The sequence below is a fragment of the Cryptomeria japonica genome, chromosome 1 (assembly GCF_030272615.1).
Source record: "Cryptomeria japonica chromosome 1, Sugi_1.0, whole genome shotgun sequence".
Taxonomy (NCBI): domain Eukaryota; kingdom Viridiplantae; phylum Streptophyta; class Pinopsida; order Cupressales; family Cupressaceae; genus Cryptomeria; species Cryptomeria japonica.
Window position 1 is genome coordinate 234598257 of NC_081405.1, and position 13313 is coordinate 234611569.

Consider the following 13313-nt stretch of genomic DNA (forward strand, 5'->3'; position numbering starts at 1 on the left):
TATATATTATCATTCATACATTCATTCCCTAGGGTATCTCAATGCCGCTACTTATTAGCAACATCTCAATAACATACCACGATAACTCTCATATAACCTTATCCACTAGATTCATTTTATAGCACCAAACCAAATGTTCCTAAGTACCATTCTTACATTAATCATCTAGCATATTATGAATCCATATATCCATCTCTATGAATAGGACTAGATCTTTTCCTTAAGAATTATGTTACATATCATCAAGATCACTAATCACATACATGCACATGAATTATAACAACAAGTATTGAATTTTCTAATCACATGATTCCATTTAGGTTTATGTATAACAAGACAACCTCAATCCTATTCATAATGAAAATTTCCACAATATAAACCATATGACATAACATCATCTTATTACACTCCAAGATCATAGTCTCTACAACAACATATTACATGATATTACAAGATGTACATGATCTTATTTCACATTTAACAAGTCAACATGATACAATATTATCCCTAATACATAGAAATAAGATTCATAGCTCAACTATATAATGAAGAACCATTGAGTCCATATACGTCTACAACTACTCATTCATTTTAATATCTCAAGAATAACTAACACTAAGGATTAACATCTTTCAAATCAAGGCATACATGACCATCATCATATTCACTACCATCCACAAGACATACACAAGACATTGCAGTCATATCACTTAATTATTTAACTCCTTTCTAATCTAGAAATTACATACATAGTGAATATCCATTTACAACATTCTTATCAGATATATCTCATTCTGCTACATGCTCTATTACACATGTTCTCAAGATACTAATTACATAGTCTTCTTTACAATTACATACTTCTCGAGTTACATGCCACATGATAACAATTCCAATTACATAGATTATGTTCCAAGATCCATCCACATGAAGAGATCATATAAATACATGTCCAAGCACGCAACATCTAATGAAGAACATCCCAATGGAAGAAGGCATCAAACCACCCAACCATGTGGAGCTGAATAGGAACCAACCCTTGTTCTAGGAGATGACATGATGTTCCAAATCACACTCAAGACCTAGGATGACACCTATCAACCAAGAGACTCAACATGCAATAAAAAAGGTATACAAAATATCAATAACCAAATCACATCACATGGCTAAAAGAAAACCAATGAACTCTCCCAGAGGAAGAAGTGGAGTGTCATCACATGCTATCCTCACATAGAAGGAAATATGGCCAACCATGATAGACACGCCTCTACATTCTATCATCACAAAGAAGGTAAATATACACCCATAGTAGACATGCATGTTATCTCACATAGAAGAGTAGTCTATACTCCTAATATACATACAAGCTACTCTCACACAAAAGGTTAAAATCAATCCTTGATAGACATGTGGAGCCATCTCAAACTATGTGAGAACAAGGAAGATTAGCTTGCCATCTCAATGGCCTCAATTTGATATTATTATTATCTTATTAAGTGAAACCTAACCCAATCATTTTAATTAATAATATTATCACTTGTTTATATCAAGAAAATTTTTAATGTGCCTTGGTGGTCTAGGCATTAAACAACCTATCTCACTTGATCCTGATCATCACATGAAAGACCACTCCCTCTACCATATGCCAAGACCTTAGGGTAACAAAAATCAAATAAAATCATAAACACACAATGAAGGCTCACAAGAGACATAAAAGTGCTCATAACAAAGACGAGAACATGCTGAACATAATTGGAATCCATAGGCCACATCCAAGGCACGAGCCTTCACCAACACATATCAATCAAAGAGACAAAGAATGATCATGAGCCAAAGATGAATCTAAATCCATTTGAAATCCTCAACAGTGAGGAAAAACACATCCCACTGGAGCCATACTATCAATCCTCAACAACAAGGAATTCACCCTCTTGCTGAAGCAATGCAACATATATATGCAATCTCCTCAATGGTAAGACACAAACTTCTTACTAGAGCTCAAAACCAACTCATAGAGATCCAAATGACATAATTTTTTTTCCAAGAAACTCAATGCATTCATAAAAATCATCTAGAGAGTGCCCTCAATTGGTCAAATTCATAACGGGGGTGAAAACTAACAAAACTCAGAAACTTGGACAGAACAATGCAAACAAAATGCAGATTGGCACATTAGGGGTGCAAAATGGAGCATATGTCCCAAACATTAGCGGATCCACCCCATACTTTAGTGCATCTAAGACAAACATTAGCGCATCTAAGTCAAGAGGCCAAAGTGAAGGTTAATGAAGTTTGCAAGTGTCAGTTGCGCCCAAAATTGAACATAGACAGGTAAAACAACTCAAAATCAACCAAAGATGAATCTGAATCCATTTGAAATCCTCAACAATGAGGAAAAACACATCCCACTGGATCTATGATATCAATCCTCAACAACAAGGAATTCACCCTCTTGTTGGAGCAATGCAACACATATATGCAATCTCCTCAATGGTAAGACACAAACCTCTTACCATAGCTCAAAATCAACTCATAGAGATCCAAATGACATCAAAAAAATTCCAAGAAACTCAATGCATTCATAAAAATCCTCTGGAGAGTGCCCTTAATTGGTCAAATCCATAATAGGGGTGAAAACTAACAAAACCCATAAACTTGAACAGAACAATGCATGCAAAATGCAGATTGGCACATTGGGGTGTAGAATGGAGCATATGTCCCAAACATTAGCGCATCCAACCCATACTTTAGTGCATCTAAGGCAAACATTAGCACATCTAAGTCAAGAAGCCAAAATGAAGGTTAATGAAGTCTGCAAGTGTCAGGTGCACCCAGAATTGAACATAGACTGGTAAAACAACTCAAACTCACTCCCAGAAGGTGCAGGAGAGCAATAAGGAAACACTTAAAAATAAAGATTACAATCGTTCCAAGAGAGCTCAACAAGGATTCATAGCCACAACTACACTCATAAATGCACAAAAAGATATCCAACTCTCACAACAACAAGAGAGACACAATAATGAAATATAAAGGTTACAAAGAGCAATACAAAGACTTTCCAAACCTCTAACATGTCTTAACACTATCACACAAGAGGAAATACTCAAAAATTGCATTACATTGGTGATCAAACAACCCAACAAATCACAAGTTTCTCCAAAACAACTAACACAACCACATAATCTGGGAGATGATAGAAATACAAAAGGGATGTAAACATAACCTCTAATCATAAGGAATATACTGAATCACAAGGGATTCTAAACAAGAATCAAGCAAGGAAAGTCACAAGAAAGCCATTCCTAGCAAACAACTTTTCCCAAATCATAAAAATTAATTGAATGCAATCGTTTCTTTCCCAAAATATTTCCCATACCCAAATATAATCTTTAAGATAATATTTCTACTCCCCAAGAAATATTTCAAACAAAACCATAAAACAATATTTGATCAAACACAATGCAGGCATTCTCTTTCTGGAAACCAAATACGAAAGATGAAGAAGCTAACCTGGAAATCACAATCCAAAAATGGTAGATTTGGAGAAGAGCAACAATCTAACACTTAAAACAATCCAATCTTCATCCAAGCTCCAAACCAAATCAAAATCTCCCGAATGGTAACCCGAGAACATTCACAAAATGCACAATAAATAAAAATTATACCTCGAACTATAGGAAAATTTATGACCAATTAGAAAATTCGAAAAACCAATATAATATATACCTAACAATACAAAATTCGAGACAAACATTATTTAGAAATATTATTTACTTACCCATTCAAAAAAACCAATAAAATGCAAGGGTAGGTAGATTTATATTATTTTTGTTTATACAAGAGATACTAATGTAATAATACAAATACAAATGGGATAATAATAATAAATCAAATCCCACTAACAAATAAATAAATAAAAAGCTTGTACACACATAAACTAATTAATAAATAGCTATAAAAGCATATCCAAAATTAAACATAAATATTAAATAATTAATAAACCGGTGAATAGATAATAAAATAATAAATCAAAGTAATAAATAAATAGATAAATAAATAAATCATTAAACAATAAATCAAATAGATTAATTAAATAACCTCAATTAAAGAAATACAAGCCTCAATAATAAATAATTAATTTAACCAAATAAATAAACAATAGTCATACTATAGGATAAATTAATCCGAACATTAATAAATTACATTATTCATTTAGTTAATTAAATAAATACTAATCATGCACTCACATCACTACAAGCAACCTGACAAAAGGGCAACATCAACACAAGACTCTAACCACCGACTTGCGCTATGACACAATCTGACAAGGTGAACAAACAAGCCTAGAGTATGAGAGGGAAACACATGCCGTCTTCGACAACTTGCCATTGGAATAGGGCACACTTAGACCTATGAGATCAGGTAGAGTCGATGTTCGGTACCTGCAATCCTGCAACCACCATATGATACATATACAACATATATCCATCATGATAAACATGCAAGTGAAAAGAGAATCACAACACCTTATCATGCTCGCAATGAGTGATAAGGCATTGTCCCTTTCATGAAGACAATCACACAATAGAAAAATCAATGCATCGCATGAAACCATAATTACCAAGTAGGGGCTAGAACCATCATAACATCATATATCATATAGTCCACATATGTATGTCAATGCATATAGTCCATCCGATAGAGTAATCGATGATGCATCATCAACTATATGAATTATTAGGCACCATGAGTCATATAAATCTTATAACATCGTCAAATGTAGGTCTATCATGATATCCATTGCGATCATGGAATGGGGTTAGTACATAACACGCTACCATCAAATCATAAAAAGTAGGCTAAACTAGATCAATATAACCCTTTGATGTACAAAGGACAAGATGAACCAGGGAGGGGCACTACATCCTCCCCCCCTTGGGCTCGACTTACTCATGGAAGTTTCCAAGGGGTAAATTGAAAGAACACACACACAGATCAACCCAAAACTTCTTAATTCAAACATTTCCTAGCTCAAAGTAAGATAACAACTTCAAGAGTTTTCTTTCTATGCTTGAATTATCCAAGGTAAATTTGTTACATATGAGATAAAACAAGTCACAAATCTCTTACCAATTACATTAAGCACGCTAAATCATTAAAATATTTTCAAGGGAAACTTTATTTAACCACTTTTGTAAGACTTAAACTATAATTCCTGTATCGGAGCTAGCATCTATAAGAAAAATTATAATAATTCACACTATTCAAGCATGGCAACACTTCTTTAACATCTAGTTGAATACATTTTAGAGGGAAAATATATATTTTACACAATATTCTACACATAGGCACATTTTTAAGGAGCCACATGTCATATACCTATATGAGGAAAATTTGAATAAACTTCCTTCAAGACCGAATATAATCAAGAGAATCTCCTAATTACCAGAAATCTATGTCTTATAATTCTCAAAGGAAAGCAAGATTTGTAGTATTCAAACTTCTCAGTCCCTATCACACTTTTGTTGTACTACTCTGATACAAGAATTTTCACATCTATCATCCAATCAATTATTCAAGGGAACTCTAATTCATTCACTTTGCATGATATATATACATAAAGACTCAATGAAGATATGAAATCAACAATTTCCTTTGTATTTATCTACTTCACATATTACAAATTCTTCAAATTCCACTGCACATCTATTAAAGATTTCATGAAATCTAGAAAAATTCCAATACATATCATCCTATAAATATATTTCATTACTCCACCAATATCATCATTATCCAATTGTTTACTAAGGCTAGTGCACTTCTCCGTGGTGTCCTCCCTTACACACACTATCAAAGGTTCAAAATGAACATGATAGAAACAACATTGAGATATAACGCTGGCCCACAATACTCAACATACATAATGACCACTATGGACAACAAGAGAAAGTCAATAGGAAAAAAAATCCCCAAACCAATCATTAAATCATGAAAAGAAATAAAATTTGTCGATGATATCAATCAAGAAAATAAAGTGTGTCAAGTGCCACCACAAAATACAACACAAATGAAAGAAGAACTTAGTGGTTAGTCCTAAAGAAAAGAGTTCCAAAAATCAAATTAACTCCAAAGATACTTTGCAAAATCACAAAATAACTCAAAATAAAATAACCAACTCATCCAAATATTCATCATGAGGTGACCAATATCAATCACATTAAAGGGAGTAACCGCTACAAAATACCCGAGGGTACAATGCCTTGAATTTCTTTGGATTTTCTGGAGGAATTTCTTTGGTGGACACCGACCTTGTTGTTTTTACATGTTAGGTCTTGTTCTTCGGCATTTGATCCTTTTTGGGTGAACCAGATCCCTTTAGATCGTATAAATCATTGTAATTGAGCGTTATAATGTAAGAGAAGTAGAGATAAGCTAAGGGATAGAACATAAAAGAGAGATCTGAAGATTTGAGGTTCCGGTTGTGACCTGTTCTGTGATTAATTATGTTTTAGCAGGCCAGTGAGTCAGTTTCTGTAACCCAGTTGCTACTAGTTGATTGTAAACAGTTTTCATGATATAATTCATTCAGTTATGCATTGCCTATCATATCCTTGTGTTTTTCGTTGTGTTTACTCTTGCCGATCAGTCTGGATAGATCTCTTTGAGGTCTCTCCTAACCGATGACTGCACCAAGTGGTATTAGAGCGAGCTTTCATTCCGGAGATTGCGTTGTCCTGATAAATTTTGTTGTAGGATGGAAGACTGTGGATCCAACCTGCAGCTACAGAGGACTGGTGTGAAGATGGCGCGAAGAGGAAATAGGAATGGTGGAGCGCGTGGGAATGCAGACCCTGCCATGATGGAAATGTTGAGAGGAATTGCAGCCCATTTGGAAGCCGTTGAGACAACCCAATGAAGATGAAGGAGATGGAGACCCAACAGAACAAGTAAACCCACTAACGATTGATCCAAATGAAGAAATTTTTTTGAGGGTTTTGAGTAGGATGAATACCAAAACTCATTTTAAACCATCAGAGTATAATGGAAAGTTAGATTCAGATGAATTGATGGATTGGATCTTGGAGATGGAGAAATATTTTGATTTTGAAAACACTGTGGAAGAAAGGAAGGTGAAATATGCCTGTACTCGGTTGAAGGGTCATGCATCTCTTTGGTGGGAGCATTTGCAGGTTGATAGATAGAGAAGAGGTAAAGAGAAGATCAAAACATGAGATTCGATGGTTGCTAAGTTGAAATCAAAATTTATGCTAGTTTATTATCAAATGAATATGTTCTGGAAGTTGCAGCATTTGAGACAGAAGGAATCTAGTGTGAAGGAGTACACCGAAGCATTTTACAAGTTGAATATCAGATCCAAACATGTTGATGATGTAGATGAACAAGTTGTAAGATATTTGAATGGATTGTGGGTGTCTGTACAAGATGAACTCAATTTGATCAAATTGTAGAGTGTCGAAGAAGCTTACCAATATGCCTTGAAAGCAGAAGAGAAGCTGAACAAAAGACATGAGCAAAGGCAAAGAGGTAGAGTTGGAAGGTTTTCCGGAGGAAGATTTCAAGGAGGAAGAGGATATACTTGAGGTAGAGGAACCTGTACGGATCTAAACAAGGACAAAAAAGTGAGCAAAGAAGGTAATTCATATCAGAAAGATGATGGAAAATTCTATCGAAGGAGAGAACCAGATGGCTATCGGAATGAGAATTTTGGAAAAGATGACAAAAGACAAGACATGGAAGTTTTTAGAGGAACTTTCTATAAGTGTGGAGGAGAAGGACATCATTCTTTCGAGTGTAAGAAGACAAAGAATACCAGGAGAACAACATTGGTAGAAGAAAACCCCACCGGATCAGCTAATAAACCGGAAGATGGAGAACTGTTGATGATGAGGAGAGATTTGTGTCATACCAGAGGAGATGAAGAACCCTTATAGAGGAAGAATTTGTTCAAGACCAGAGATAAGGTATTTGGTAAGTGCTGTAAAGTTGTCATTGATAGTGGTAGTTTAGATAATCTTGTTTCAGAAGAGATGGTGAATAAGTTGATTTTGGAAAGATTGAAACACCCTAAGCCTTATTAGATAGCATGGATTCAAGATGATCATAAGTTGTTAGTAAGTGAGAAATGTTTGGTGAAATTGAAAATTGGGAATTATAAAGTCTTGTGTGATATTATGCCTATGTATATATGTCACATTTTGTTGGGTAGATCTTGGCAGTTTGATAGACAGGCAATACATGATGGGAGGAAGAATACATACACTATTGTGGCCAATGGGATGAAGTGAACCTTGTTGCCCTTGGAGGAACCTTTGAAGAGTGAAGTCTATATGAATGCTAGAATCTGTTTGGTGGATGGAAGGAAATTCCTAGATGGAATGAGACATGAGAATGTGTGTTTTGCCTTAGTTCCTAAGAAGACTGAGAACCCAAAGTATGAAGAAGAACAACCGGAAGAGATACAAGATTTTCTGACAGAGTATGAAGACATCATTTCAGATAATGTGCTTGATGGATTACCACCTGTGAGAAGTATCAGTCATTGCATGGATCTGATTCCCAGAGCTAGTTTTCCTAACAAAACTGCACACCGGATGACACCGATAGAGAATGAAGATCTGAATAGACAAGTGCAGGAGCTATTGAAGAAAGGTTTGATCATAGAAAGTTTGAGTCCTTATGTAGTACCAACAATATTAGCACCTAAGAAGAAAGGAGAATGGAGAATGTGTATCGATTCCAAAGCAATAAACAAGATCACAGTAAAATACCAGTTTCCTTTGCCTAGGATGGATGACATAATGGAGTGCTTGAGTGGAGCCAAATACTTTACAAAGATAGAATTGAAGAGTGGGTATCATTAGATCAGGATCAGAGAAGTAGATGAGTGGAAGACAACATTCAAGACAAATGAAGGACTGCATGAATGGTTGGTGATCCCTTTTGGGTTAACTAATGCACTGAGTACTTTCATGAGGCTGATGAATGAGGTATTGAAGAGATTCTTGGGTAACTTTGTTATTGTATATATGGATGACATTCTGATTTTTAGTAAGACAAAAGAGGAGCATTTGTTGCATTTGAGACAAGTTTTGTAGAGGTTGAGAGAAGAAAAGTTGCTGATAAATCTTAAGAAGTGTACTTTCATGAAGGATGAGTTAGTTTATTGGGATTTGTAATATCTAAGGATGGTTTGAATATGGACCCTGAGAAAGTAAAAGAAATTGTTGAATGGCCTACACCGAAAAGCATTAGAGAGGTAAGATCATTTCATGGATTGGCTAGTTTCTACTAGAAGATCATCAAAAATTTTAGTTCAATTTGTAACCCTATGACTGAGACAATGAGGGGAGATAGGAAGGAGTTCAAGTGGACCACTGGAGCAAACAAAAATTTTGAACTATTGAAGTGGAAAGTGACTGAGCAACCTGTGTTAGCTTTACCAGATTTCAATAAAGTATTTCAAGTGGATTGTGATGCAAGTGGAATGACAATATTAGGAGTGGTCTTGAGTTAGGAAGGGAGGGCAATAACTTATTTCAATGAGAAATTGAATGATGCCCAGAGGAGATATTCAGTGTCATCATAGTTCAAGTCTTGAAGAAGTGGAGACATTACCTATTGCCTAAGGAGTTTGTGTTGTACATGGATCATCAAGCTTTGTAGTATTTGAACAGTTAGAGTAAGTTGAATTAGAGACATATGAGATGGGTAGAATTTTTGCAGAGTTACACCTTTATGTTGAAGCATAGAAGTGGGAAATCTAACAAAGTTGTTGATGCATTAAGTAGAAGGAGGAATTTTCTCATAGAGATGAGAGTGGCAATATTATAATTTGAGGAGTTGAAGACCTTGTATGACGATGACCCAGATTTTGCAAAACCTTGGAGAGCATGTAGAGAACCGGTTACGGTAGATAGAAGCAAGTGGTTGGATTACTTTATTCAGGATGGGATGTTATTCAAAGGAGTTCATTTGTGCATACCTAAGAGTTCTATGAGGGAGAATTTGATAAAGGAGAAACATAGTGGAGGATTAGCCGGACACTTTGGTGTTGATAAAACAGTAGCAGTGGTGAGTGAGCATTACTTTTGGCCCTAGGTTCATAAGGATGTTAGGAAATATGTGCAAAGTTGTAGAGTTTGTCAAGTTGCAAAGGGTAGTAGTTAGAATGTGGGATTGCATAAACCTTTGACAATACAAGAGAGACCTTGGGAGGATATAAGTATGAATTTCATACATGGATTACCTAAAACATAGAGAGGGAATGATTTTATATTTGTGGTAGTGGATAGATTCTCTAAGATGACTCATTTCATACCTTGTAAGAATACATCAGATGCAGTACATATAGCAGACCTATTTTTCAAGGAAGTAGTGAGATTGCATGGATTACCTAAGAGCATAGTTTCAAACAAAGACACTAAGTTTGTTGGTTATTTTTGGAGAACACTTTGAAGGAAGATGAAGATAGATTTGAAGTTCAGTTCTACTTTTCACCCACAAATTGATGGATAGAAAAAAGTACTTAACCAGAGCTTGGGAATTTTGTTAAGTTATTTAGTTGGAAAGAAAACCAGAAGTTGGGATTTGATTCTTGCACAAGAAGAGTTTGCCTACAATAATTAAGTAAACATGATTACCGGAAGGACACCTTTTGAGATTGTTACCAGAGCACACCCTAGAGGTATATCAAAATTAAGAGATATTAGCAGTGAAGACCAGAGAAGTGTAGAGGCAGAAGAATTTGCAAATCACATGAAGGACTTACATATTCAAGTTAAGCAACATTTGGAGGACATGAACAACAAGTATAAGGAGAAAGTAGATGAGAAGAGGAGACATAAGGAATTTGAAGTTGGCGATAAAGTGATGGTGTATCTGAGGAAAGAAAGATTCCCGGTTGGAACTTATAACAAGTTGCAAATGAGGAAGTTTGGACCTTGTAAGATCTTGAGAAAGTTTAGTTTTGGAAATGCATATGAAGTGGAGTTACTAGATAGTCTAAGTAGTTCACCTATATTTAACATTGCAGATCTTCATCAATATCATGAACCGGAATTCAGTGAGGATGATACTGCAGACTTGGAGAAACAGTTTCCCCAAAAGGAATCGAATAAGATTGAAGACATTTTGGACAGTAGGATTGGGTGTAGTACCCGGAGCAGTCAGTATAAGGAGTATCTTGTGAAGTGGAAGGACACACCAGTTGAAGATTCATCTTGGATTTCTTAGGTAGAGGTAGACCACCTTGGTTTTCCTTTGATCCCCAAAAAGTGAGAGGCTCACTTTTTTTAACAACCCCAGATGTTTGATGTAGGAGCATCCCTAGTTCATGGCAATCTTGCATCAACGAAAAATATTTCTTTTCAGTTTTTCATTTCATTATGCATTTTTTGGCATTGGCTCATTGGATCTCATGGAGTTGTATTTTGCTTGAGGACTTGATCATCTACCTTATTCCCAAACCATGGAGCATTTGGATCATTTTTCGGTAAGATATCACTACTGGTTTTCGAGACAGTTTTATGATATCGGTTGCCTAGTTTTAATCTACCAGGATCTACCAGATCCCTTTCGTAGCTTGCAGAGCCGTAAGGGTTGATTATGATGTTCCTTGGTGTGTGGTTGACCTTTCCCTTTGATCTACACTTCATCCTTTGGATTTTTCAGAGGAATTTCTTTGGCGGAGGCCAACCTTGTTGTTTTTACATGTTAGGTCTTGTTCTTCGGTATTTGATCCTTTTTGGGCCGACCGGATCCCTTTGGATCATATAAATCATTTTAATTGAGCATTAGAATGTAAGAGAAGTAGAGATAAGCTAAGGAATAGAACGTATAATATATATTTAAAGATTTGAGGTCTCGATTGTGACCTATTATGTGATTAAGCATGTTTTAGTAGGACAATGAGCTGGTTTCTATAACTCGGTTGCTATCGGTTGATTGTAAATAGTTTTCATGATATAATTCATTCAGTTCTGCATTGCCTCCATCATATCCTTGTGTTTCCGTTGTGTTTACTCTTGCTAACTGACTTGGATAGATCTCTTTGAGGTCTCTCCTAATTGGTGACTACACCATTTATATACCCAAATTTCTTTTACCATTTTATTGCAATATAATTCTTTACGGTAATCTAGGCAACTATCCTTCATGAAAGATAACATATGCAAGAAGGGAATAAGTTGTCTCATACACACACCAAAAATACACTCATACATGATTAATGTTCAAGATATCCTATCTATAATATGATCACCTTTACCGAGTTATGATGGAAACAAATGTTAGAACTTCAATTAATCACTTGATGATATATTTTAACATACATATACCATTTCTAGATCAATGCTCAATAAATAGTAAGAAGATAATTAGAATTTCATACATGATGTCATTAAACATTTGGTCATTCACATATTTACTCAAATTGATCACTCATAACAAATAAATCTCATTATTTAAAGCAAAATTTAAAATCAAATCTCCACTTCAATCACCTATAGTCATTTGCCTACATGCCATTAGCTAGTCAATTGTCTATATTAAGCATAAAACTTTGATATCATAGCCTTACTTTCCACTGCTTAATTTTCTTTCAATGTCACACACAAATTCAACTACATACACATATTACCTTATTCAATCTCATCTCCTACCATCACTTAATTATATTCATTCACAAACTAAGCATTCCTAGCGAACAAGAAGTACAACTATCTAGATACACAATACAACCTCATACAATACATTATCAATTCATCCTGCTATAATTCATGGAACAAACACTTCCTTAAAATTTGAATAGGATAAGGAGATAACATCTTGTCTCAATCCATCCATTGATCAAGTTGAACATTTCATCAAACCACACAAATCCTACTTAAGACTAAGACTTTCATCTTTCCACACCAAATAACTATACATAATGGTATAATTCCAAATTTTCTAAACATGCAATGCCCCAAGTTTTACTTCATTCAACACACATATTATAACTTTGTCTTTTAACTTGTTAGTTTGTAAGAGCTTCCTACATTATTTACGCAAAAAAGATTCTATCTAATTCACTCTTCCTTTAATATATGCAATACCACATTTCATCATTGAGTATCCAATGCTTCTACTCATTATCAATAAACTCCTAAGTACTATGATTCTTTTACCCAAATGGAGAGAAGAGGAAGGAAGAATACTGCAAATCAACCAATGTATGCACACAAGAATTATGCACGAACAATTTGAAATTCCTAGACATGTCACATTTATCGTACTATGCAGCTATTCAC